The sequence below is a fragment of the Mastigoproctus giganteus genome, chromosome 10, assembly GCF_048544385.1.
Source record: "Mastigoproctus giganteus isolate SK-2022 chromosome 10, ASM4854438v1, whole genome shotgun sequence".
Classification (NCBI taxonomy): Eukaryota; Metazoa; Arthropoda; class Arachnida; order Uropygi; family Thelyphonidae; genus Mastigoproctus; species Mastigoproctus giganteus.
The window spans coordinates 27,058,047-27,085,271 of record NC_143584.1 but is presented as its reverse complement, the minus strand read 5'-3'; the positions used below and the strand labels follow the sequence as shown (position 1 = coordinate 27,085,271).

Sequence of the window (27,225 nt, the reverse complement as noted above, 5' to 3'; positions counted from 1 at the left end):
TTGAGCAGCAGGTGCGAGTGCTAATTTACTTCAGCACAATGTGAATTTCTGTAAATTTGCGTTGTTCTACTATACGTAATGATGAAAGCATCGGAAGATGGAAAAAGAAATTAAGATGAACCCTTCTTCCTTTGTAAAGAAGGTCACATATCTCTAAAAGGAGTGTACAGCAATTTGAAAATGCTCTCTGTTCACTATAATAAAGGCTCAAGATGAAATCAAAAAATTAAAAAGAGAACGCATTGGGATATAAGAAAGAAAGGGCATTCGCTCCTCCAAACATCCGGAGTTTTTACGATTAAGATGCAGCCTCGAAATATTCTCTGGACCGGCTCATCTCTGCGAAACGCACAGAATTTGTATATCATTTAAAAACAAAGGGAATTCCCACCAAAAACAACAGAATAGCTCAAGAGTCAAAATTCTCTACGACACCTCGTAGAAATCGATAATAAGAGGAAGCGAAGAGGCTATTCAGAAATCATTTAATACGGATGAAGACGATTTTGTTTGTTTGTTTGTCTGCAGTTGGATTTTGGCACATCAGTAATTCTGGCCGGACATAATGTGCATAGTGTTAGGGTTAAGTGCCACCTGTGGTTTCCCACATCTGCGCCATATGTACACTGTGAAGAAATACAGTATTACTGTAAATGCCAGAAAAGTGTTGTGTGTTGAATGTGTAGTATTGTGTTTGGTTCTTTGTTGCAGTTTTACTAACTGCAACAAACCTCTAAACATTTAAACTAAAAAATTTCATGAAGGAAATCAAACAAAATCTGCATAATTATTACAGTACACATAAAATATGAATCGATCAAGAGGATGGTAGAGAAATTAAAAAGCATATTATAATCATCAATAATATATTCAGTGGTGTTCGATCCTACAGGACTGGTTTCAGGAATTTCTTAAGGAATTTTATAAAAACTTGCAGCACAGAAACAGAAATTTACTGTTGCTTCTGGACAATTGTACTGTATACATCGTGCACCCTAAGCTGAGCATACTAACTAAAAATATGAAGGGCTGTTGGAAAGGCGAAATCGGTTTGTCCTTTATTCGTCTGGCAGGTTGCCAATCAAACAGCATGCCATTAGCCAGTGACAGGCAAGCGTAAATCTGCACTCGGTTAGTATCAGGTTTAATGAAACAAGGAATATTCAACACAATGTTCGTTTATTTAACCAAAATATTATTATTAGTCTGGATATTGTATCCGTTATAATAAACTATTTAATACAAAAGATAAACATATATTTCCATTCACATTAAAGAATAGAAATAATCATAACCACATTGTAACTGTCATTCATGTGTTGTGTCTTATGTAGGGCAGCTCCTGAATGTAGTTCAACTCCGCCAAACTGTTTATGAGCAAGTCAATGAAACGGCAAAAAACATGCTGTTTGATTGACAGCTGCCAAATAAGAGCATTTCGTTTTATGCGCCAGCTGTCAAATTTTCCTGCTGTCTCTACGTTGTTACGAAAATTATGTTCATGATGCGGAACCCAGCCGGTAGTTTAGGCTCTTGATAAGACTACTGATCCTTCCCTTATTCTATTTGGCCGTCCTAGAGTACAAACAGAAAATTTATTTATTTGCTATTCTAAACTCTGTAGACCTCCTACGCCATGAAAGAGTTCTGGCGTTCAGGTCCTACAGATGATCAGTGAAGTCTGCAACACTGCGGAAACTAATAGGAACCGTTGAAGGCACTTGAAACTCCTAACTGCAACACAACACGAGGCAGAAATGCATCGAAATGATGAAGGAAGCTTTTAGTTCAGCTAAGGCTAGTCACTTGTTTGTAAAATGAGTGGTGAGAGAAGTACGCAGAGTAATCACCAGCCGATTTTGGGATCTATGCGAGATCGAATATTATCTCCATACTCCTAGTTCATAAAAATGCAACAGGAATAGATGAGAGGAAGCAACAAATATGCTGTGCTTTAGCACCCGTAACAAGGACTCTAAAACCCCTGAAGGGAGGCGTCGTGTGGTATCTCTATTTTCACAGACTAGTTTACTTTGTTTTGCCGGTTACGTGCCTAGAGAATGATAAATTCTGAACCTCGAGATTTAGCTTGATAAATCACTATCGGATCTCTTTCTATGGCTATACGATTAAACAAACATCAATTGGTCTCTGCATATGATGCGATCAAAAAAAAAAAAAAAGCAATATCAGTGCTGTCGAAGGTACTGCCTGAACACTTATTTCTCCTGAAATTGTGTTGATATGTTAATAATGTCCAGGGTCTTTAATGTCTTCTGGCTGAAGAGCAGAGATATCGAAAGGTTTTGGTTGCACAGCGGGAAATTATGTGAATTTATATGTATGAAGGCATTTATAGCTTTGGTCTGTGGACGAGTGGATTAAAGGATAAAGGATCAGTGGTTTGGATAAAGAATTCGGTAGATAGACTAAGTTTCGCTTTTACTTAATTTCTTTATCATATTGTAAAAATTTAATTTTTGTTAAAAGTTATTTTTTGTGATATTTTGCCAGTGTTGGGTACAGCTATGTCAATTTGATAGGTAGCCTTTTCCTTCTTGTCTACAAGGGTTATATCTGGTCTGTTGTGCGGGATTGTCTTATCCGTTATTAAGGCGCGGTCCCAGTACAGCTTGTGGGTTGGGGTCTCTAATACTGCCTGGAGTTCGTACTTGTAGTAGGGTACACTTTCTTTCTTAGATCAACTGGTATTTCCTTGCTAGCTTCTGATGTATTATCCTGGCTACCTGGTTTTGTCTATGAGTGAATTCAGTGTGGGTGATCATCTTGCATCCCGCGGTGATGTGTTGGATCGTTTCTGAGGCCAGGTGGCATCGTTGACATGTGTCATCGGACACGTCGGGCTCCTTGGCGATGTGTTTTCTATAATTTCTGGTGTTGATTACCTGGTCTTGGATGGCGAGCATAAATCCTTCAGTCACGGGGAAGAGCGTCCCGCTCGTGAGCCATGCATTGGAAGCAATTTTATCTATGTGATCTTGATGGAGATCATTATCTTTCTATACATTAAAATAATTTTCCTCCTAATGATATTTATTTAGCCAATGGGAGAAGAGAGATGCGGGTTACGTGGTAATACGTAACAAATACAAAAATAAGTAACAGAAGCTTGTTTTACTGTGGTAAAACAAGCTTCTGTTTAAGAGTGGTCACGCGCAATGTTTATCTAATATGACCACGCGGCACGATTCTTGATTTACACATGTAACGTATTTATTTAAATAAACTAAATGCAACAAGGCATAATATTTTAAGAGTTTAAGATTCTATATATATATATCAATATAGATACATTATAGACAACTCTTAAAGAAAAACTACGATCACAGTGTGAAAGGCACCCAGCCGTCTGGGTGGTGGTGCCCACCGAGAATAAGTGACAATAGTCTTCTCTATTAGTGAACAGTTACTTATTCGAGGTAGTGCTACACATGGTAACTCGTTGGGAAAGATGAGCACAATATGAGATACAGATGAAGTGATGCCTTTTACACTACTATAGTAGTTTTTCTTTAAGAGTTGTCTATGGTGTATCTATACCGAAATTATATAGATACAATAACGTATTTATGTATTCATAGCTGAGGAAGAGACACACACACAGAGTCGAAAGCTTCTGTAAGTATTTTATTTTATTTTATAAAAAGAAGCGAGCGCAACGAGCAGGGGGTAAACCACCTAGTTATTATTATTACTATTGAAGGTACTTTAAAGGTTCAATGAAAATGCTTTTTGATGGGGGGGGGGTAGATATGCGTTTGCCTGATGATAAGGATCAAAATAATCCTTGCACACATCTCTAGTTCTTGTTTGTCACAACAGCCAATATCGGAAAGATATTCTGAGAGTAGCGACGTTTCAAATTTACGGAAGCTAATGCTAGGGAAACAACCTTAAATAACTTCAAGGATTGTGTCAGAGTAATAAACTATACAACACTCGACTGCAAAAAAAATTCTCTTAGACAGCGAGTTGGTAATTACTGGAATAAGTTGTCTCCATGGATGGTTGAGGATGACAGCTTGGGGAAATTCAAACGTCAGATGCGTAGATACCTACGTGAAGAGGGAGTCAAATATGTAGATTATTTTTATTTTATTTCGTTTATTATTGTTTTCTTAATTAATTTTTTTGATTGGTGGACCAGAAGCATATGGCTTCCTTGCACCATATGGTTAATACTAATGATTTCGAAAGTGCGACTTTTTTATGAATATTTTCGTTTATTCTGTATTTTACAAAATGTCTGTTGCAAGTCAGATAGAATATATTTTAGCTACCAGATTCATTCCATGTTAAAAATTACTTCGAACAGAGCGCACTGTTAAAACAGCATAAATAATGAATAAACTGAATCATGAATATCATGAATAACTTGGTCCTTCTTGATGATTCCATTATAACCATACCTTCTACCTACTGCAGTAGGTGCACAGTCGGCAATTACACATATAAGTTTTGAGAGAGAAATATTGTATTCCAAAGCGCCATTGCCTTTCTGAGAAAATACATTATATTTTGTCTCTCTTGTATTGACTTTTCAAAGTAAAAATTGTTAAGTTTTCCATCATTAAAACGTACTGAACAGTACTCTAACATATACAAAAACTTCCTCTCGATCTTCATCAGATTTTGGATTTTTTAACCCCTAGGAACCATCAACATTTAACAATCCGGCTTCACAAAAAAAAAAAAAAAAAGATTTTCAAAAATATAATAATAATAAAAAATACCTTTTATTTTTTGTTAAAACGGACTTATCTGTAATGAAGGATTCTTACATGAAAATAACTGTACTGACATTGTACATTTTCTAAAACAGAGTCTATTCTTAACACGAGAGCCTGCAGCATACAGCACTGCTTCCTTGACTATTCCCCATCTTTGAAAGATTTCCCCCGCCATTTTTTGCAAGTCCATGGGCAACCTTCAAAGAGCGCTGTCGCATAACTTTGACTAATGAGCAGGCTTGGGTAAAAGCTGACCGTTAAATTAGAAAGTTCAGATTTTTAAACTACCCACTCGTCTCCTTTCTTATAATACATGAAACCTTTTTTCAAAGGTTTTGTGTTTTCTTTAAAATCTTCTTTTGATATTATGTGTGTGCGTGTGTGTGTGTGCGCGTGTGTGTGTGCGCGTGTCGACACTTCTTTATCACTGAACAAACTCACCTTCCAATGCATTGTTAAAATTATATAATCTGTGTTACTAGCAGCAGCACATATATTCAAATTAAATGAATCAGGAGACCCAAAACAAACTGTCTTTACACAACCAACAGGATAACCAACTGAACTATAGAGATGCCACACTTAAGGAAGAAAAAGTAAAGCTGTTCATGTTTTTTTTTTAAGAATAACGGTTGATAATGTCCAATGTTTAATACAAATTCATGGAAATTTGTTTTTTTTTTTTATTATAAATATGTTGAAAAAATATGAACGTAGCTTACCGCACTTACTATTTTGTGAGGAGAGATGACTAATTGTCATATCACAGAAATTACCAAGTAAACCTAACAAAAACTAATAATTCTATTCACTTTCTTTATTTTCCACAGATTTTGCGGAAGACAGCAAAAAAAAAAAAAAAACTTGCATGAAATCGTATCATGTATGACAAACGTTACAATTTTCAAACACTCCCCTCCCCCCCCCCCATATCAGATACTGAATCCAATCAAAGTTTCTTTAGTAATGTAATATACAACAGTTTTCACACAAGATATCTTGTGTGAAAACTATTGTGTATAGTGTTCAGATGCTTGGCGCAACCACTGGCGAGAAGAAACAAAAGGCGATCCCTTTTGTTTCTTCTCCCTATTCTTCAAGATCATTATCAACTGCAATATCCTTTTATAGTTGTCGCATTTTTTTAAGAGCGTTAGCATATAAGTAAAGTACCTATTTGTCTCTACTATGTCCGTCCGTCCGCATGTATAACTGAACTTCCAGTTGATGAATATTTTAAATGGGGCTGTTTCAGAAAGATTTGCCAAGTCAGCCATATTTCATTAAAAATGAAGATACGAAAATCGGCAGTTATTATGTTTTTGTCCATCTATCCACATGTAATAACTCAACACCCAATGGACGGGTTTTCATGAAATTTTGTTTCGCGTTTTAGACCGATTTATCAGGCATTCAAAGTTAATTAAAATCAGATCAGTAGAAATCCGGAAATTATTATTTCTGCTTTCCCCATCCCTTCTTTTTTCTTTTTCTCATACATTATCGCATAGGCTATCTATATAGCTATACAGCAGCATTATAATATATACTGTTTTACGTTTGTTGCGGTGGTTTACACTTCACGCGCAGCTGATTAAAAAGTATTTTGTAACACGTGAAGAGAATTACGTAGGGACGTATGTGTAGTGAAGTGAAAACAATTACTTTTAAATATTATTAATTAATCAATTAGTAACCGATTAAGATAATTAGTTACTTTCACTTCTATGAATTACAGAAAAGGAAGAAAATTCAATTAATTTAATAAATAAAACTCTAACGCACTGCGTACATTAACCTGTTTCCTTTATTTTTATTTATTTATTATTATTATTTTATTTTATTTATTTATTTTATTTTTTTTTTTTTTTACACTTTTAAAGCCTAGATCTGAAGAAAGTTCAGATTTTTAAATCACCCACTGGTCTTTTCTTATAATAAGGTGAAGCAACTTTGTCAAAGGTTTTGTAATTTCGTGTGGCTGGATATTATTTGGTTATTGGATTAATCACCCGAAACCCAGAGGTACATGAAAATCCCATCTAAATTCATTCCAGATAATTGTTCCTGCATTATGGTTAAAATGTCCAAATCATTCGCATTCTTTTGAGTTATTTTTATAAAATTTTTGCCATACTGCTTCGGAGAGAATTTAACCTTGCTTAAAATATTAAGCCAAACAGTATTGGGTTTCTTACAAAACTGTGTAACTCTATCGCAATTTAAAATTGTGACAGAGTTACGTCACGAAAATAAAAGAACGAACTATTCTAAGTGTACTGTAGCTAGCGCGCACGTAAGCAGTTTCATGTTTTCCTATGTAAAACATAAAACTGCTCTAATTGTGAAGAACTTTCTCTTCTGCCGTCTGATTGTATTCATTATGAAAGATTCCTTCCTTTCAAAATCATTTAGGAGGGTAGATTGAAAAGCACCGAATCTTATTGGCATATTTTTGAAGGAACAGAGATAAATCAAACCGTACTTGCAGATCAGAAAATTGTCTTTAATTTGATGTATCATTTTTCCTACCTAACTCCACACAATTCATCCAGCTTAAGAAATTTTTATATCAGGTTCAATTAAAATTCTTTTGGCTAAAAAGCCAACCACCTTTTCAGATGCTTAACTTCTTCATCGGAGTCATATCTATTGCCTCGGAGCTGTTCTTTAAGCTTAAGGGGGAAAAAAATAAATAAAAACACTTGAGGCTAAATCTGAAATATACGGAAGATGAGGAACAATTTCAAGTTCCAAACATGAAATGCGGACAGGGTTGCATGCATGGCTGCGCTGAGGTCAAGCTGTTGATCTGCTGTATTGCCAAGCCTTATTCGTTTGATTCTGTTTAGAGCTTGTCCAATGACTCAATGTATAGGGCTGAATCGACTGTGCATTTTTTTTTTTCCCTAAAAGAGTTTTAAAAAAAAAAAAGAAGTCAGTATCATTTTTCAGATGCTTGGACTTTTAATTTTTTTCGACATGGAGATGTTTTATGGCAACATACCTTGGAACTGGGAGAAGTCTGGATCACAGTAGTAGTAGTAGTAGTAGTGGCACTTGATGCAAGAAAGCAAGTGTAGGAGCTTATGCAGCATCAGCCAAAAAAAAAAAAAAAAAAATCACACCATACCCTCCAATTGCCTGTCCAGTTCCTCCTTAAATTTATTTAACCTATCAACTTCCACAACGACATATGGAAGTTTGTTCCAGCAATTAACCACCCGCTGGCTAAAGGCAAATTTCCGCACATCTATTCTACATCTATCCTTTCTTAATTTGAACTTATGTCCCCGTAGGTTCGTATTCTGAACAAGTGGGAGGATCCCATCAGAATTCAGCGTGCTCAACCCATTCAAGGCCTTATAGACCTCAATCAGATCACCGCGCAGGTGCCTAGTCTCCAGCCACTGCAATTTGCAGAACTTAAGCCTCTCTTGGTAAGAGGATCCCTTCATTCCCCTCACCAATCGTGTTGCTCTTCTCTGTACACGCTCAAGCAAATCTACATCCTTCCTAAAATGAGGCCTCCAGACCTGTACGCAGTACTCAAGGCGTGGCCTGACCATTGCCTTATACAGAGGGACAATCACCTCCTTTTCCCTGCTAGCAAAATTCCTATATATCATTGACAAAACCCCATGACCTGCCCTAGCAGCCTGTCTACATTGCTCAGAAAACTTCATATCTGACTGCACAATTACTCCCAAGTCTTTTTCATTTTCTACCACCTTAAGTGTAGTACCACACAGTTGGTACGTTTCTCTGGGGTTACTTCTACCCATATGCAGTACTTTGCATTTGTCAAGGTTAAACTTCAGTTGCCACTTCTTAGCCCATCTGCCCAAATTATCTAGATCCTGTTGCAGTAGCACACTGCCATTACTGTCATTAACAACCCGGCCAACCTTCGTGTCATCTGCAAACTTCGACATTAAGCCTGATATACCTTCATCAATATCATTGATAAATATACAAAACAACAGTGGACCCAACACCGAACCCTGTGGGACTCCACTAATAACATTAGTCCACGAAGAGCAGCACCCATTGATTACCACCCTCTGTCTTCTCCCACTTAACCATCCTTTTATCCATTGTAGCAACTTACCCTTAATACCATTCTGCTCCAATTTGTACAGTAGTCTTCCATGCGCAACAGTGTCAAAAGCTTTCCTGAAATCCAAGTATATGATATCAAAATTATTTTTTGCATCCAGTTCCTTTGTGACCACATCATAATAACCAATCAAATTTGTCAGACAAGACTTTCCCTTAACAAACCCATGCTGTGTCTGAATTATTGCTGCAGTCTTGTCTAGATGATCCTGCAATGCATCTTTAACCAGTGACTCCATTATTTTACCCGGAACAGAAGTGAATCCAAGATTAATCTGCAGCCGCAATAACATTTAAAATGAATCCCACAGGCCCAAACTTTTCGGCAGTCAAAAACTCAATTACTGCACATTATCTGACCAGTCTATTCAAGGATGCTTTGATTTAAAACAGTATAATTTGTAGAACTACTAAACAGAAAAAACTACTCGGCATGTGCTAACTAGCAACAATTAGCTACGCTGAGAACCCAGCTGAAACTTGTTGCGCCACCTTACGCTAAGAATATAAACTAAAAGGCATTATTTTATGAGGTTACGAACTAAAGGGTTTTTTACCTTCAACAAAAGGTTTTTAAAACTCAAAACTAAAGTTAGCTACTTTTTCCTTCTCTTCCCTTAGACGTTATGTTAAGAAAGTTACGAAATCTCAATATTCTCAATATCTTCACTCCCTTGAAGCGAGATTTCAATTCCAGATCATTATGGTGTTATCTGAAACAGTTATTGAAATCTCCCAGAATTCATATGTTAATTAATGATCCGAATATCTCAATCAACTGTCCTCTTGGCATTGCTAATATTTCTGCTACCAATTTTTCGAAACTTTTTTCTCCCGAACAGCAACGTTCTATTTTCTTTTATCTATTGAATCTAATAACTTGTTTGACAATGACTGTTTTGGTAGATTAGCTCTCACTATTTATGAAGTCCAATCAGCCATTTCTCGGGCCATGAGCGATTTCATTGCTCATGGCTCGATATGATATTAAACTTTACAAAATTATATATTCTTCAACTGACAGTAATGAACTCCAGTCCTGTCTTGATTCCCTCTGACTCTGTCTCAATAAAAATAACTTTTTTCTAAATCCATTAAAATATAAATTATGTCCCTTTCGCTCGAATCGTGCAGTTCGACCATCGGTCTTTACTGCTTATTATATTGGAAATTCTCTAATTGTAAGTACTGATACTTTCAAGGTATCCTATTCCCATCTGATCTTCATCCCTCTTGCCATGTCGATCACATAAATCTCATCAGACTTCCAGACTTTTCTATTTAATTAAGCCTTCCTTCTCGATTTTTAAGAATGACAAAGTTATAATTCTCTAGAAGCAGCATATACTTTCCATTTTTGATTATTGTGATATTTGGTCTCCACAAAAGGAATATCTTTCTCACAAACTTGTGGAAATTCAAATAAAATTCATCAAATTCTTATGCTTTCTAAATCACCTTGCCTTTCACCGTCGAAACTATGGAGCTCCTCAGAATCGTCCTCTTTATTCGTTCCACGGGTTTCCTTTCTCCTTTTGTCTAAAATATTATAAATTATATTTTCCATCTCTTCTTGAACAAATACCTTTCACTACACTCCGCTTAAATTTTCGTTATAAAACTAATTTCTCACTGCTTGTCCCTCGTATCAACACTTACTTGGTAGTCCTCTGTTCCGTTTCCTTCAGGTATAGAATAACGAAAACACTGATTTTACACTTAAATCATCTGTGTATAAGAAATTGCCTTTTACTTTGTTTAATTAATCCAAATTTGGTATATATTTTAATACTATTGATTATCTGTAATGCTGATCTTTCTCACCATTATCTAGGGTATGTGTGGCCCGTTGGTGAGAAGTTTGCAAATAAATACATTTTTCCATCCCGCCCTCAAAGTTTGATCTTAAGTTCTCATTTAATTTATCTGTGGTCAGAAATTTTCTTTACATACGTCAATATGAAACCAATGGTAAAGAACAGTTTCTCTAATAAAATATCGATTGAAAGATTTTTAAATGCACTCTCCAAACACTAATAACGCTACTTGTAATCTCCAAGTAAATTTTAATCCTTGTAAACATCACAATCACATTGATTTACCAATTTAAATTACGACCTACCATTCTAGAATTCAAATCATTTTAAAGATAAACCGATATCACAAGCAATGAATATTACTCTTATCGAAAAATCGCAATATTAGTACCGTTACTGGACAATAATTTCAATGATAAAAATGCGAAAATCGCGTCCGATTACAGCCATCAGCAGGGAAGAAATACGGATATTTCTGGAAACAAATACAAATACTAATTAATTATTGACCATAAAACGATAAATGCATATTCGCTGAATTGGTTCGTTTAGAATAAGCGTTATGACCAAGGTCGGGGTCGGTTTCTATGATCTGTTTACCTGTTTTCGAGGCAAAAAAATCTCAGCTTACCATATTAAAAACATGCGATGTCCACCCGAAACTTATTAACTCAATAGATATAAAAGAATGCTCACAAGGGTTCCTCCGCAAGATATAAAAGCACACTGTACGTGTGTATGCTCAACAGTGGACAAACGATATAAAAATCAACATGGAGCTAGGAGACCGCTGGCACTTATCAACCAGTGATTTTGATTTAAAAAAAAAAAGTTAAATACATGTGTAATAAAAACAATGAAAAGACTTAAGAAATGGCGTTTATCGCTTAACTGAACAGAAGCATCATAGTCGTTAGTTAGTCAACCAGAGTGAGTAGGACTTTTCGTGAACACCCACTTGCAGACATAATACAAGACAAATATTGCATCTAATATCATATGAGCCTTTGCATTATGACCAAAGTAATCAATACGCCAAGAAAATCAAAATAACCGACAAGATATTAGACAATTTCAGACCTAAAATGATCGGCGGCGAAAACAGAATGAATAATGAACAAGTTTCAAATTGATACAACTAGCAATACTATAGAAAAACTACCCTTGTACTAAATACAATTTAAAGATAAGAATGATTATTCTAAATAACAATCATGACTAGTAATAAAAGAAGCCAAAGATTTTATGTTGAATTTTTGAATTACAATATTCATTATTGTTTCTTCTCGTTTTCTTTTTTTAACAATTTTCACTTGAATTTTCATTAACGCGAACCATACAATAAAGTCCCGGAGGTGCTTTTGCTAATTAACGAACAGTTGATTAAAACCCAATGATTTAATTTAAAATGCAAGTGACGGAAGACAAAAACCAAAGTTCTGATCAAATCACTTTTCTTCATGCCACCCCACGGCACGTAACCCAAGAATTTATCAACTAAACAAACTACGGGATGGAAACATTGAAATTATCCCTGTCATGCACTTATTGTTATTATGCACACTTCAAATGAAGACGACGCGATGCTGCAATGATAATTGAGTGACTTGTTGCTTTTTTCTTGAAAGAATTAGATTATTTATAGTTTAAAAAATCTGATTTCAAAATGAAAGAATTTTTATACAAATAAATTATTAGTGTACCGATGAGTTATCACTACTTATTTCACTACCATTACGCACACGTGATAATATCAACAAGCAACTATTAAGCAGTGAACAAAAGGAATTCTAATAAATTAACGGTGTGCAAATCATATTGTGCGCATGTTCAAACATGACAACCCAAGGTACATCATAGCCAACGCTGAACGGACACGCTATTTGGTCAATACTGATTGCAAATTAATAGGGGATCCTGTTCATCCTTAAGCACATTGGTGCAATGGTCGCGTGGTCGATTATTGTCCAAATAGGACAATTAAGAGGGATTAATCCCAGAGAATACCTGTATTGGAGAACGCTCTTAGGAAAAAGTCTAATTATAAACGCTTTCTAATCTGGAGGTCACTGTGTTTTTTCACATAAACACATAAAGCGAAAGGGATATAAGCTACATCGCTGAAACTCAGTATGCGAAATATATCACAAACCGCAGGAAAGATTAGCATATACCATTACCATCTTGAGATGAAACATAATTTAGTTTAAAAAATTATGAAAGTTGAGCAAAACTACAACATGCAGTATTACTAATGGCAACCAATGAAGAACTGAAGCATTCAACAGAGGTCATTTCATTTGGCGAATATAATGGATAGCATAAAGTCATAAGAAATGCAAGTATTACAAAGCTATAACGAATAAACTTCCAAAATAGATCCAAAGAAATTTCATTATATGAGAAGAAATTTTAATGCAGTACTTGAAACACTGAAAAACGTACTGAAATCATATCCAGCACTGAGAGCAAATTGCTAATGAAGATAAGTTTCTTTCTGTTCAATCTAACGACTGCTCATTCTCAGTGACGCTGCGTATTACATATTCTTTCTTATCTAAGGTACAGTACTGTACCATCAAGTTAATAAATAATTCTGGATTGCTCAAACTTAAAAATGTATATTACAAGTGATGTAATGTCCAGATGACCTCTACAGAAGTCATTATCATATCTTGTTTGCTAATCGTGGTATTTTTATTTTATATTTTTATTACGTAGTTTTAATTGATTATTATTATTCTTTATACTTATGTACAGATTGTACTTAGCACCTCTCTAGCATTCTTTGTTTCAGTTTTTCTTACATCGGGTAAAATAGTGTTTAATTTTGTTACATCATTAGGTTTGCTAAAGAGTGAACTTAGTCGCTGTACTACAATGAACTTTTCCAAGATTGCGAACTGCTTAATGAACATAAGTCAACAGAGGTAACTGTGTACAAAAAATGTGTCACTACAAGCCAAACAGCAAGTCCAACCACCTTTTCCAGATGTCCTCCAGAAAGGTCACTATCATATCATGCACAACAATAATCTGATATTTATAGTATATACAGTATTTTCAGACATTGAACCTTTTTGATTCAAATATCCTATAATTCTTTTTAAAGTGATTTATTTTCGAGCCGTTCTTCATTTCAAAAAAGAAGCATGTAACCGAAGGCCAATAGGGTTATATTTACCACTTGCTACAGGCCATGGTTCTCCATGTGGTATGTATTCGATTTTCTGGCTTTCACACGAAATCGGATCTAAAGTTTTCGTTATTTGCCAGCAAATATTTTTAAGAGATGTGACAGCAGTGTCACTCTGAACGTGGCAATGTCTTCGGAACAGAACATGCACAAGACCAGTGATCGATTTTCGTTCTTTATTCCTTTCAACTCACTGCATCTCACATTGATCTAGCTTAACAATAAACTGGGATATCTAAAAGCTATGAAGAATGAATAATACTTAAGTGCCATTCTTGTCTCCACGCAACATTAAAATGTTTAGAAATGTTGGCATCCTGGAAATTTACGTATGGTACGATTCATTCCAGGCGATTATCTTACAATATGCCGCTTACAAGTGGAACAAGGGAAAGAGTTATACATATTGATTTCTCATGTTTTAATGTCTGGGTGGTTCTTGGTAGCATTTAAAAGAGGAAGATATTCTTACGGAATTGTATTTCTGTTCTTACTGATTAACAAGCACCAGCTGTAAAATTAACTTTAACAGATATTCACTTTTAGTATAAGAATGAAATCTTCCATCTGGATCATCCTCCTTCAATTTACACTATAATAAGCATAATATGGCTTCGCTAAATCTTCTTTTTACAGATGAAGTGATAATAATACGGAAACCAAATTACTGTGTATAGAGAATATAGTGTTTATACAAGTGCTGTATGTAGTTCCATGCACAATACTTTAGTTAGGCAGAAAAATAGTTTAAATGAACGCTAATGAAAAGGGGACCATTAAAATGTGGAAGACATGTCGCAAAAAATAAGAGTACACCATAAATTTAAATCATCAAGGCAAAAGGAAGTGCATTACTGAATTAAAGTGTAAGAGTACAATTAATGTTTTAATTAACCTTCCTAGTTTAAAGTGATGTTGGTATATTTAATCGAATTCCATTACACAAAAGAAAGAATGAATTGCCGGTAAATTACTCAATTCAATGGCGTAATTATCTACTAATATCGGAGTTTTGTGCATAATTTTGCACTTCGAGGATTCAAAATGCTAACAAAAAAAAAAAAAAAAAAAAGAAATTGCCTACACTAAAATAGGTTGTATACATGTAATAGTCAAGTAATTAATGAATATAAATTTTTTTAAGCAATATATTCTTTCATCCCGTTATCAGATTTTTCTTTCGTTATTTCGCATCTGTAAAACCTGAATAGATCCTCACAGTCGAGGTTTGGGAAAGAATAATAACGCCACCATCCCATTATGTTCCGGATAAGCACGATCGATTTTTCAGTGGGATCCACTGCAATTCTTAACAGACAAGAACGTTATGCTGAACAACAATTCGTTTTAGTTTTATTACAACTAAGATTAGTTTTAGCCTTCTACCGTCAACATAGGAGACAAGAGAATGAACGTCAAGGAGTTACTGACCTAGCAATGGCCGTTCTTTTCCGATCAAACACTTCTCAGTAATTCCACAATTTGGGGTCGATGTTTATTTTTATTTTAAATAGATACACACATCACTGTGGATTTCATGACAGTCTCCTTGCAACAGATGATTCTTGTTTAGAAGGAAACAATATGGCTGTAAAAGATAATATTTTCTGGTCCAAGCAGAGGAGGTCGGAAAATGTTGGAAGAGCCATTTTGCGTTTCTTCTTCGCTTATGCTTCACAACAGGCCTTTACTGTTTTTGCGCAAAAGCCACACATGTTTCCCGAGTGTGTTTAAGAATTCTGGTGATGGTGCTGGAGAGCTGAGCAGAGAGAAAAACATCACTACAATCTGAACATAACAGGCTACATGACCAACATACTGAAGAAAATTAGGTGTAAGATACCAAGAATAAAACAATGCTTGACATACAGATCAAAAACATGGACAGCGATTTAAAAAAAAAAAAAAAAGAAAAAAAAAAAAACACTTAGCACACTTCAAAAAAATATAGAAAAAAATGACTATTTCAATTCATTGTAAAGTACTGTAATTTAGAGAAGAAAAAAGTCTTTAAATCAGCTAATTGTACAACACTGATGTATGGCGGAAAAGAAAAGTCGTACGGTCAGTGTGTTGAAACCCCTAGAGCATTCATTTTTCTAAAAGGGGAAGTGATTTTTTTGATTTTTTGATATACTTCCATTCTTCTACTACCAGCGCGACATGTTTTGGCACTCTTTTGTGCTTCTCCTCCCTTCCCGCCCCATTAGGGAATGATTATAGATATCCTTCTCCTTTTCATCACTGAAATCTGATGGCATTCAAAACCAGCATATAATCTCTGGCAGATAAGAAACACTAGTAGTTGTAGAAAGTGGGAACTAATTATTAAAAGGTAAGGCAATCAGATAAGGAAAAGTAATTACAAAGAGCAATATAGCTCAAAAGCAATTGTTTTTGGCTCGTTTTATTGAGAGAAAGCTTAAATTCTGCTTCGAACTTGAAGTGAAAAAAAAAACCTGAACGATAGACCGCAATTGAGGTTTAATTCTGATTTAAATACATTACACTGAGAACTAAATTACAGTACATATTTGTATTACAGTAATGGTTCTATTATGAATTAGATATAGGTATCTACTGGCAGCAGCTACCTTATGAGCAAACGTTCACGTTTCTTCGCACTCCATACGTACAAAGGCAGTATTACTAGGCGCCTCCGTAGCCGAGTGGGCAGAAGCAGCAGTGCGTAGCACACGCTTCTTGATTAGACCGGGGTTCGAGCCCGTAACCACCAAACACGGAGGATGCGAAAAGGTCAGGGAATGACCACCGCATATCTCCGCAGCAATATGGCCTTAGTTGCTAATGCCCTAAAAACCAAACAACAGTATTACTACATCCCATAATTTCAGGATGGTAAAAAAAATCGACGTTACTAAAATATCAGATAAAACTACGAAGTTACCATTTTACTCCATTAATGATTTATAAAAATAAAAACTTCTAAATATTAATTATAATTATCTTGATTTTTGCAATTACATAAAATTATTACTTTATCATTACTTTTAGTACTTTCAACAAACATTGCAGAAAAGTGTGCTAGGTTCAATGTTTCTTAATTTTAAACAGCTACCAGGGTGTGTGCGTGCATGGGCGTGTGTGTTAAGCACCAAAGCAACTAAGGCTATGAGGTGACAGTATATACAGCAGAACCTCATAAATCCGGCATCCTTTGGACCAAGCACTTACAGGATTTTTGAAATTTACAGTTTTTTGAAGGCTATACAAATAACTAAAGTATTCAAGGGTAATAAGTTATTTTTATTAGATAATACAGCAGTCCCGATCTTATAATTTTCACAGAACAACAGTCGCCAGCACTGAACCAAAATGTTAACCCATGCTGCCGGATTGCTCAGTACGTCAAGTGGGTAACGTATTTGCCTAAAATAGGGAGGTGGCGAGTTTGACTGTTCCCTCCGGTATGGGTATTGCGATTGTCCAATACTTTTAATATGAAGTATGAATAGTGAAATATGATTTCAGCACTCGAATTGTCTTAAAAACTAAACACACACAAACTAAACAGAATAAAACAAGGATAAGAAGTTTTCCAAGGGACTGGAGGTTTATACCTTCTTACGAGGGAAAATGACCTAAGGGTATGAAATATTAACTACACAATTAAAATTAAAATATATACATAAGTTAAAGATCATTTTAAGTAATATTTCAGAATTTATAAACATTTTACTCTGCCTATGGGAAACATTTTTAAACTGAGGATTTCTAATTGCTTAAAATTCTGTTCATTAAACTCATTACCAAGTTGGAAGAATGATCTCCTTTGGAGTATCAACATACTTTAAAAGGTCACAATTACATTAAGTAATTCAGAACTGTTCACAACCATCAGAACTTAGCGACAAATGCTTCACGTGATCGACGCTATCCAATTATGGATATCAATGAAAATTGCAATATGTCACCTCCATTATATTAAAATGTTTATCCTAAAAAGGTTTTAGTTGAAATTGAGAAGTAAGAAACTGAAAAATTCTTATGCAGGAATTTCTTATCCGGGTTCTACTGTACATACTACTTCTACTATTAAGTATTATACTGTGAACTAGTATTTAATGTCTCGCAAATTATTTCATACAGTGCAAATACATAGTAAATAACAATTACACACAGTTTAATGAATATGTTTAAATAAGTTTAGTAAACAGAAAGAAAGTGATGTTTAGAAATTATTAATGGAAAGTAATGCATAAATTTAGCATGTGCGGTGCTTTTTTTTTTTTTTTTTTTCAAATTACGGCTAGTCTATTTACCCTCTGTCCTTCTACAGTCCAACGCCGTCTGAGAAATATTCGAAAAGTGCCGGATTTTTTTAGGTTTATATTATATATATATATATATATATATATATTTTTTTTTTTTTTTTTTTTTGTAGTTGTTGGTGCATCGGCTTCTGTGGCCATAATGCACCTCCCAAGGTTTTTGTAGTACTTTGATCCAAGCCCGAGGCGGGATTCGAACCCGCGACCTTTGGGTTGCCAGGTAGGCACTTTACCCACCCGGTAGCCCGATCGGCTTATATTATATATTGTATCAGTAAATTTGTATATTCTGTAATCGATTTGCCTGTTTGCTATACGAAAAACTCAAGTTTCCAGCAAAACACACACACTCCTCGCGTCATTGATGGGAATTCAAACTCGGGCGCTTTTCACCAGCTGTGTAGAGGACGGCGATTATATCCACTGGACTACTCGCTAGAGCTTTTAGCCGTCTATTAAATCTTATCTCTGTTCGGTTTAAATTCTTACAGGCCTCAGACGGACTCCGCTTCTTGGCTAAGCCTTCTGGAGAAATCAAAACCTCCTTAGTATCTGGAAAGCTTCCTCGAATACGAAAGACCAACTTGACTTGGAAAAGCCTGTAATGTGTCCTCTTTAACAAGCTGAAGACTTTCGTAATTACGCATTACATTATTTGTCTGGCGTAATGCGTGAAGGGTTCTTGTACCTATAAATATTATAAATTTTTTTGATACGTTAAACAACAATCATTTACTTATTTTTTTACCAAAAGTGTTTGACGTGAGATCAAAAATGTTCGGGGAATGACTTTGTATCTCGAAATTGCAATGTCGTTGTGAGTTGTGACTTGCTGCAATATGTTCAGTGACCCAACTAGCACAATAGCGCAATCGCTGTAAATCTGCAGTCAGTCTAAATTAGCGCACGTTGAACAGAAGATGTTTTATATGTTTCGTCTAATTTTAAAGCGAGTAATGTTTTACTGAACAGCGAATTTGCAAAAATTTTGTTTCAAATTAGAGAAAATGACTCGGAAACAAAGATCCAGTCCTCTCAATGAAAGACTCCGTATTCTCTAAGCCCCCTCCCCAGAACACAAGAATAAATCAAAACAAAAAAAAAAATGCAAGACAATCTCAGTCAAATGTGAAGATCATGCTTATTGTATTTTTTTGAGCACTTGGTACTGTTCATTACAAATTTGTCCAGCGCAGTCAAACAGTTCAACAGCAATTGAACGATAACGTTTGGAGAAAACCTATGGAAAAGTTGGCTTCAGGCAATTGGTGCTTACATCATAAAAAAAGCCCCTACATACTCAGAGCTTTTATTCAACAATATCTTGCGAAGCACTCCTTTGCTGAGGTACCCCATCCGCCATGCTCAGTAGATTTACCACCCTGTAATTATTATTATTATTTTTTTTTTTTTTTCAGGCATCAGCGATTTAGGCATTGTGCAATTGCATATTGTCTGTTTAAGTGTGTATTCAAGGGTCGATATATATATGTCTTGCAGGCTGAAAAACACGGAATAACCAACGGGAAAATCCTGCTCTCTCCTCCTAAGATTGACTAATTATAGCCTCGATCGAAGAGAACTTTAGAAATTTGTCCAGTCATTGACCGGAATCGAATGCAGACCTCTACGGCGCGTGTGCTGGTCGGGACACGATATAAAAAACACCTGATACTGAGTTCCGTTAATCAGTGTTACTCTTGTTCTTCAGATGGGAAAGGCAGCAGATTTAATCGAGTTTGACTAAGGCCAAATTGTAATGGCCAGACGACTGGGTCAGAGCATATCTGAAACAGTACGGCTGGTGGGATGCTCACGGTCAGCCGTGGTTAGTACCTACTGAAAGTGGTCCGAGGAGGGAAAACCCACGAACCGCCGGCGAGGTGTTGGACGACCACGGCTCATCTATGCTCGAGGTTAGCGAAGGCTCTCTCGAGTGGTACGGGGCAACAGAAGGGCGACTGTAGCGCAACTCGCCGGTAATTGGAAAGCTGGTGACGGGAGTAATATGTCACAACAAACAGTACATCGAACCCTGCTAAAAATGAGGCTGCGTAGCCGCAGGCCGCTCCGAGTGCCCATGCTAACCACGTTTCACCGGCGACAGCGCCTACAATGGGTACGCGAGCATCGAAACTGGACCTTGAGTGATTGGAAGACGGTCGTCTGGTTCGATGAATCAAGTTTCCTGTTGCACCATGTGGACAACCGGGAACGTGTGCGTCATTTACTTGGGGAGGTGATGGCGCCTGAATGCACTGTGGGACCAAAACAAGCCTGTGGCGGACCCAGGGTATCCTGCTGGGATACTCTGGGTCCAGCCATCCATGTGCCGTGCACTGTGACGTCTACCACCTACCTAAACATAACGGTCTGCGCGTGTAGCACAATGGTATCGTCACCGGGTCCTCCCCATACCGGGTGGAAAAGGCCCGGGTTCGAATCTCGTCGATGACGCGAGGAACTTTAATGAGCTTGCTTTTTTCACTCCGTTGCTGAATTAGTCGGTCTCAAGCATAGATAGCAAGGTTTTTCCCCCAGAAATTGGGGGTTTTTTCCGTCCAGCAAACAGGCAAATCTACCAGAGAACACAAGCAATTTACAGACAAATAAATATATGGGTAGATGTAAGAAATTACGGGTGGCCTTAATATAATAATTTGAATTACCTAAACATAACCACGGAAAAGGGAGCAACAACAAGACAATACATCCCGAACGTGCAAGAGCTAATCAAGAAGGAAACTTATGGCTAGCGCCAGGCCTATATGCTTCCATCCTAATGACGGGCCATGGCAGTATAAAAGTCAAACTATACCAACTGGGTCTAACAGAGACACCACAATGTCACTGCGGCGAGTCTGAAACTGCTAACCATATATACTCAACGATTGTCATTGTTACCAGGATCTAAGGCAGATGCTCTCTTCCTTAGTTGTTGCTGTTTTTATTAATTGTTTCTCGTCTTCTAAATTACTATTTAGACAGAAACCTAAGTTCCCCACTTCAATTTGGCTTTACACGTGGAAGGTCTTCTGTTGATGCTATTTGTCAGATCTTGAGTTCTGTTCAAAATTCCAATTCTAAATATGTCCTCGGTCTCTTTGTTGATTTCCAAGGGGCATTTGACACTGTTTGGTGGCCGAGTGTCCTGGCGAGGTCCAGAGAGGCCGGGGTCTCTGCTCCTATTTACCGTCTCCTTTCGAATTACTTTGATTCTCGCAGCATCACAGTTTCCTCAGGATTCTGCTCTGTCACCAGATCTGTTTCTAGGGGCTGCCCTCAGGGCTCTGTTCTTGGCCCCGTGTGCTGGAACATGGTCCTTGATGGGTGGCTTGCGGTTGATCGAGACAACATCCTTCAGATAGCTTATGCAGACGACCTTGCTATTCTGATTTTTGGTAACTCCCGCCGGGAGCTAGAGTGCAGAGCAAATGAAGTTCTAGAGGACTTGGATATCTGGTGTCAAACACATAAACTTCAAATCTCGACTAATAAAACAAAACAAATGTTGCTAAAGGGCTCTCTTGATGTGAATAGACCACCTGTTATTAAGTTGAATGGAGTAATGATTAGGAGTACTCGGCAGCATAAATACTTAGGAATTTATCTTGATGACCGTCTTAATTTTAATTACCACGCAAAATATGTACTTCAGAAATTAAAAGCTATGACCTATAAAATTATTACGATTACCAGGAGTACTTTTGGTGTAAAGAAATCTTCCATTAAATTATACTACTCTTCTATATTTATACCAATTGTGTGTTATGCTGCTGGGGCCTGGGGATACAGAATCGGGAACTCCCTTGTTCAAAAATATCTTATCCAAGCACAAAGATTCTTTCTTCTCGCTGTAAGTAGAGCTTGTCGAACTGTCTCTACAGCTGCTCTCCAGGTCCTCAGTCATCGACTGCCAATCCAATATGAAGTAATGTTACACTATCTTTTATATTGTAGAAGAAAAAATGTTCCTGCGATTGTAAACGGTATAACATATAATACTGACTTGCAAGAAAAGGTAGACATTAAAAGAATGAGAAATGAATGTTGTAGAGCGTGGCAAAATACCTGGTCTACCTCTACTTTGGGTAGGGAGACCTTTAAGTTTTTTTCCCGAGGTTGTTGATTACGACAAGAAAATGGACTGGTTCAATCCTGGTTTATACGTTACGTTTTTATATACCGGTCATGGAAGTCTTAACTTTAAATTGTTCTCACTAGGATTAAGTAACACTCCTCTCTGTAGCTGCGGTGCTCAAGAAACTGTTGAGCATCTCGTCTTTCATTGTCCTCTGTACGACGATTTAAGACTAGACTTTCAACTTCTCACACATGTATTTGACTGCTCCGAACTGCCAAGATTGGTTAACTGTTCTGAATATTATACTGCCTTCTCCACCTATGCAGAGAAATTGTTTAAACGGAGGAAAACAATTCTTGCTCCTGAGGTTCAGTAAAATGCTAGACTGCTTCTTTGAATTACTCTTACCTGATGTATTGATCAGTCTGCTGGACTCCGAAGCCTAGTATTTATTTATGTACCACCACTGTATATAGGCTTTTATGTACCACCGCTGTATATAGGCTTTTATGTACCACCACTGTATATAGGCTTTTATGTACCACCACTGTATATAGTCTTTTTATGTACCACCATTGTATATAGAATTTTTATGTACCACCATTGTATATAGTCTTTTTATGTATAATTAATCATTGTACTCTTTATGTATAACTAATCATTGTACTTTTATGTACAATTAATCATTATAAATTGTACCCAATGTATAGATTACTTTCAGCGGTGAATAGGGGAAACCCTGGAGCCCGCCAAAAAAATAATAAAATACTTTGACTTGACTTGTTATTTGGTTTTTAGGAGCATTAGCAACTAAGGCCATATTGCTCCGGGGATATGCGGTGGCCATTCCCTGACCTTTCCGCATCGTCCGTATTTGGTGGTCACGGGCTCAAACCCCGGTCTAATCAAGAAGCGTGTGCTACGCACTGTTGATCCAGCCCACCTGGCTACGGAGGCGCCTCCTCCTTAGTAGATTCCACACTACCAATTGACAAGGCAAAGCTCACAAAAAGCGAGGACAATTTCAAGGCATTCAGCACCTTCGCGACTAAGGCCTTTAAGAGAAGAGAGGCCAACCGGATTTTACAAATAACTACCAACCTTGACCCTGACTGAAGACAACAAACTTTCTTAATGGTCATAATGTTTTGGCTCATCGGTGTATAAGCTTTAGATTTTTTTTTTTTTTTTTAATTGGGCTCTCGTACTGTTTATATCTCAACACTCTCTCTCTCTCTCTCTCTCTCTCTCTCTCTCTCTCTCTCTCTCTCTCTCTCTCTCTCTCTCTCTCTCCACCCTGAACAGGATAATGCGTCATGCCACACCGCCCGGATTGTTCGAGACTGATTCGCGGAACATGAGGAAGACTTCCTGGTATTGCCCTGGCTTCCAAATTCCCCACACATCAATCCCATCGAGCATCTGTGGTTTCTGTTGGAACAGCAACTGCGATCTGCGGCGTCTCAACCACGGACCTTACAGGAATTAAAGGGTCTGCTGGTTACGTGTTGGTACCAGATACCACAGAACACATTTAGAAATCTTGTAGCGTCCATGCCTCGCCGGGTACGAGCTGTTTTGGCTGCACGTGGAGGACCAACATCATATTAGGTAGGTGGTCATAATGTTTTGGTTCATCGGTGTATAAGCTTTAGATTTTTTTTTTAAATTGGGCTCTCGTACTGTTTATATCTCAACTTCTCTACAACCCTAAATTTATTTCTCTCCAGTCTTACTGCGAACCATACGGCTACAGGCTTCCCAAATCAAATTTTCTTCTACGTTCCAAGCTGAAGAACGTCGTACTATCATGCCGTACAACTCTCTCCATATTGCGATATTCATTCTTATAACAACCTAGAATATTTCCTTTTTATTTCCATTTATTTTGACGTTTGATCTTATCTTTGATTAGATCTAATGATTTAATCTTTATTCTTAATACTTAATATAATCCATTTAAGTTGTATTCATAATTAAAGTTATTGATCGAATTTCGAAATTAACCTGAAGCTAAAAACTTCTTCATTCTCCCAAATCATTGTAAACCTATAATTTTTGCCTAAGTCAATACTTAATTAGATTTTTTGTAGGTTTCTATTTTATTTATTCATTTTTGAAATTACGAAAAGATATCACAGAAAGTAATCTTTTCGTTTTGTTCTTTACTTTGTTTAAAATAGCTAAGATTTTGGAAAGCAACGACAAATAACGCAGAATTCAGACTGTTTCAAAACGCCTTTTACTCAGTTCTAGAGAAAGGGGTTCTTTCTTTCTGTGTTCTGAATGCAAAACTATTTCTTCGCTGGCTAGTGGCACTAATGGTTTACCAAGAAGAGAGATTTATTTTCTGGTGTGTGTACTTTTTTCCAGACGGTGATTCATTGCACAATGAATCTCTAGTGAAACTAGTATATCTGAACACGCGGTCCACTGTAATAAGATTCGTATAACAAAGTAAGACACGTACATGTCCATTTAAAGTTTTCTATAAATCTTCAATTTAAATATTTACGAATTAGTTTACTTACGAACCCTTATTTTCTGATGCACTGTTGGGTGTGCAATAATAAAACACAAGAAACATGCCATATCTGGAACTAAAACGTTAAATACAATTGTTGAGAAAACCTTGTTTATCCGGATGCAGCGCTCAGACAGAGGACTGATACAATTAGCCACCCGTCGGCGAACGATCATTCACTTGAAAGAGAGATTCTGTATCCTTGCACTGTTGACAGGCATTGTATGTAAGGGAGAAATTAATTTTCCACGAGGTATTAGGAAAGCACAAACCCCAAGAAAGCGAAGAACGGAAACTACATATACAGAAAGAGATTAAACGTTGACCGAAATGAGACATTTCGACACGGATTAATTAAGTCTATTAGATAACAAGATTATAATGAAATGCCTGCCTTAAACTCTTAAAAATATATTAAAGCGGAGTTTTCAAAGCTTTTAGTAAGAATTTTAGAAATAATTATCTACTGAATACAAAGCACAAGCACATAAATAAGAAGCTAATCAATACAACCTTCTAATATCCGAAGAACCGTTATGTCTCGTTTGTTTTGAATCGATTTTTTTTTTAAGTCAATATGGAAGATTTTTTTTCTTTTGCCATTCATTTTATATCTAATGCGAACATGTTAATCATAAAAGAGATCAAAACAAAGTTAATCCAACCGCTAAAATCCAATATGCACTAAAATAACCTAATACTTAAATGGAAATCTCAAAAGGCGATTTTACTGCTTTATTCACAAAGAAAAGAGCAGTATAATTCCTATTATCCTGATAATATGCTTCAATTGCAATGTGACTATACCTCTACTTTCATTATTCACCCACCAATGTTGTTATTTCTTTCATGCACGGTTCGGCTCAGTATTTTAAGACTGGGCTTGCTATTTATACTATAATTCTGTCTGTTTCTACTTTTATTTTATGTGAGCTCAGGAGTAAGAACATTTATTCTTTCATGCCAAAGTTTCTCTGCACTAACTTAACTTTTTTTAACCCCTGGCTTTTAGCCGTGAAGGGTATTGTGTACGGCATGTATGCAATAAAGAGTTCTTCTAACTGTAGATTATTTTTTAACAGATTACGTGTTCATACTAATTTCGCAAGTATGACGTTTTGAAATTCATTTTTAAATAGTTTTTAATTTTTATTATTTCTTTAGCTCCGTGATAAAAATAATATAATTTGTAAACCAATTTCAATTCTTATTTTAAATTAACTGAAATTTTACCTACTGTAATTAATAGAAGTAAATAAGTAAGCATCTTGTTACCAATTACGTACTAATTAATTAATATACAAAAGTAATTATTTTCACTTCACTGCACATACCACAACATAATAATCACTTGCTTTTTTGTAACACTCATTTCCTACAGGATTTTTAATAAAATTTGAAATGCAGCACATATTTTACGGATATTCTTGGATTAAATAAAATAAACAAATAGCAACACGTAACTTAGATCTTAGCATGGGGTTAACATCTTTGTAATGTAGTTTACTTAGTTTCTCCTAGGTTTTAATAATAATTGAAATATAATACGTGCTTCACGTTTCTCCTGTGATTAATATTATAAGAAAATAATAATGATTCATGAGTTTTATATTTAATAAACTGATAACAAAAAAATTAACTTATATGCGCATTGCTTAATCGAAGAATATTTCATTTTCATTTACTCATTTGTTAATTATCGGATTCTTTTTGGTTTGATTTTAATGAAATTTGGGATAACTCAACAAATCTTTCTAAAAGAACCAAATACAATTTCATGAAAATCCGTCCACTAGAAGTCTAGTTTTTACATATGGAAATGTGAAGACAACAGGCGCCTTACATATACATGCAAATGTCCCTAAAAAGTATGTTCTTTATAAATAGAACAGTAAATAGATGAAAAAAATTTTGTTTATACCCTGCGATGGCTACACTGGGTCAAAAATTAATCCGTTTACTTAAATGGAATGCTATTATAGCTTTTACCATATATTTTTCATTTGTTACAAATGAGTTTCTATTTAGGAACTCAATGTACTTAATTTTTCTGTAAAGTAAAACAGCAGGTTGATAGCTCTCTCCGCCTATCGAATAGGCAATTATTTGCAGGTCGTATAGCGTCGAAATAGAATGACGCCAATAACGTACCCCCCAAAAAGAAAAACCGCGTATTTATGGTATAGTGCAGGATCGAACGTGCAACGTGTATTTTAGCTGTTCTTCACAACAATATGAAGGCATCTAGTAGTATCGCTTTCTCTAAAGCATAAAGCCTAATATGTCGGTAATCATACAATAGACTTTCTAGCTGAATAGATTTGTTGAAATTTGTATTTGAGGATATTAATAAAATTTATTGACCAAATTCCACTTTCATGAAGCCAACAGAATGATCGTACCCACACCTATGAATTGACGCCATGAAAATGATGTACGGCA

The 27,225-nt window shown here is 36.1% G+C and overlaps 1 protein-coding gene across 6 annotated transcripts in view; it reads right to left on the bottom strand.

The window, feature by feature from the left end:
• The window catches only part of CadN (neural cadherin), a 1,307,274-nt gene that overhangs the window by 694,330 nt on the left and 585,719 nt on the right, over positions 1-27,225 (bottom strand). The window lies entirely within an intron of this gene.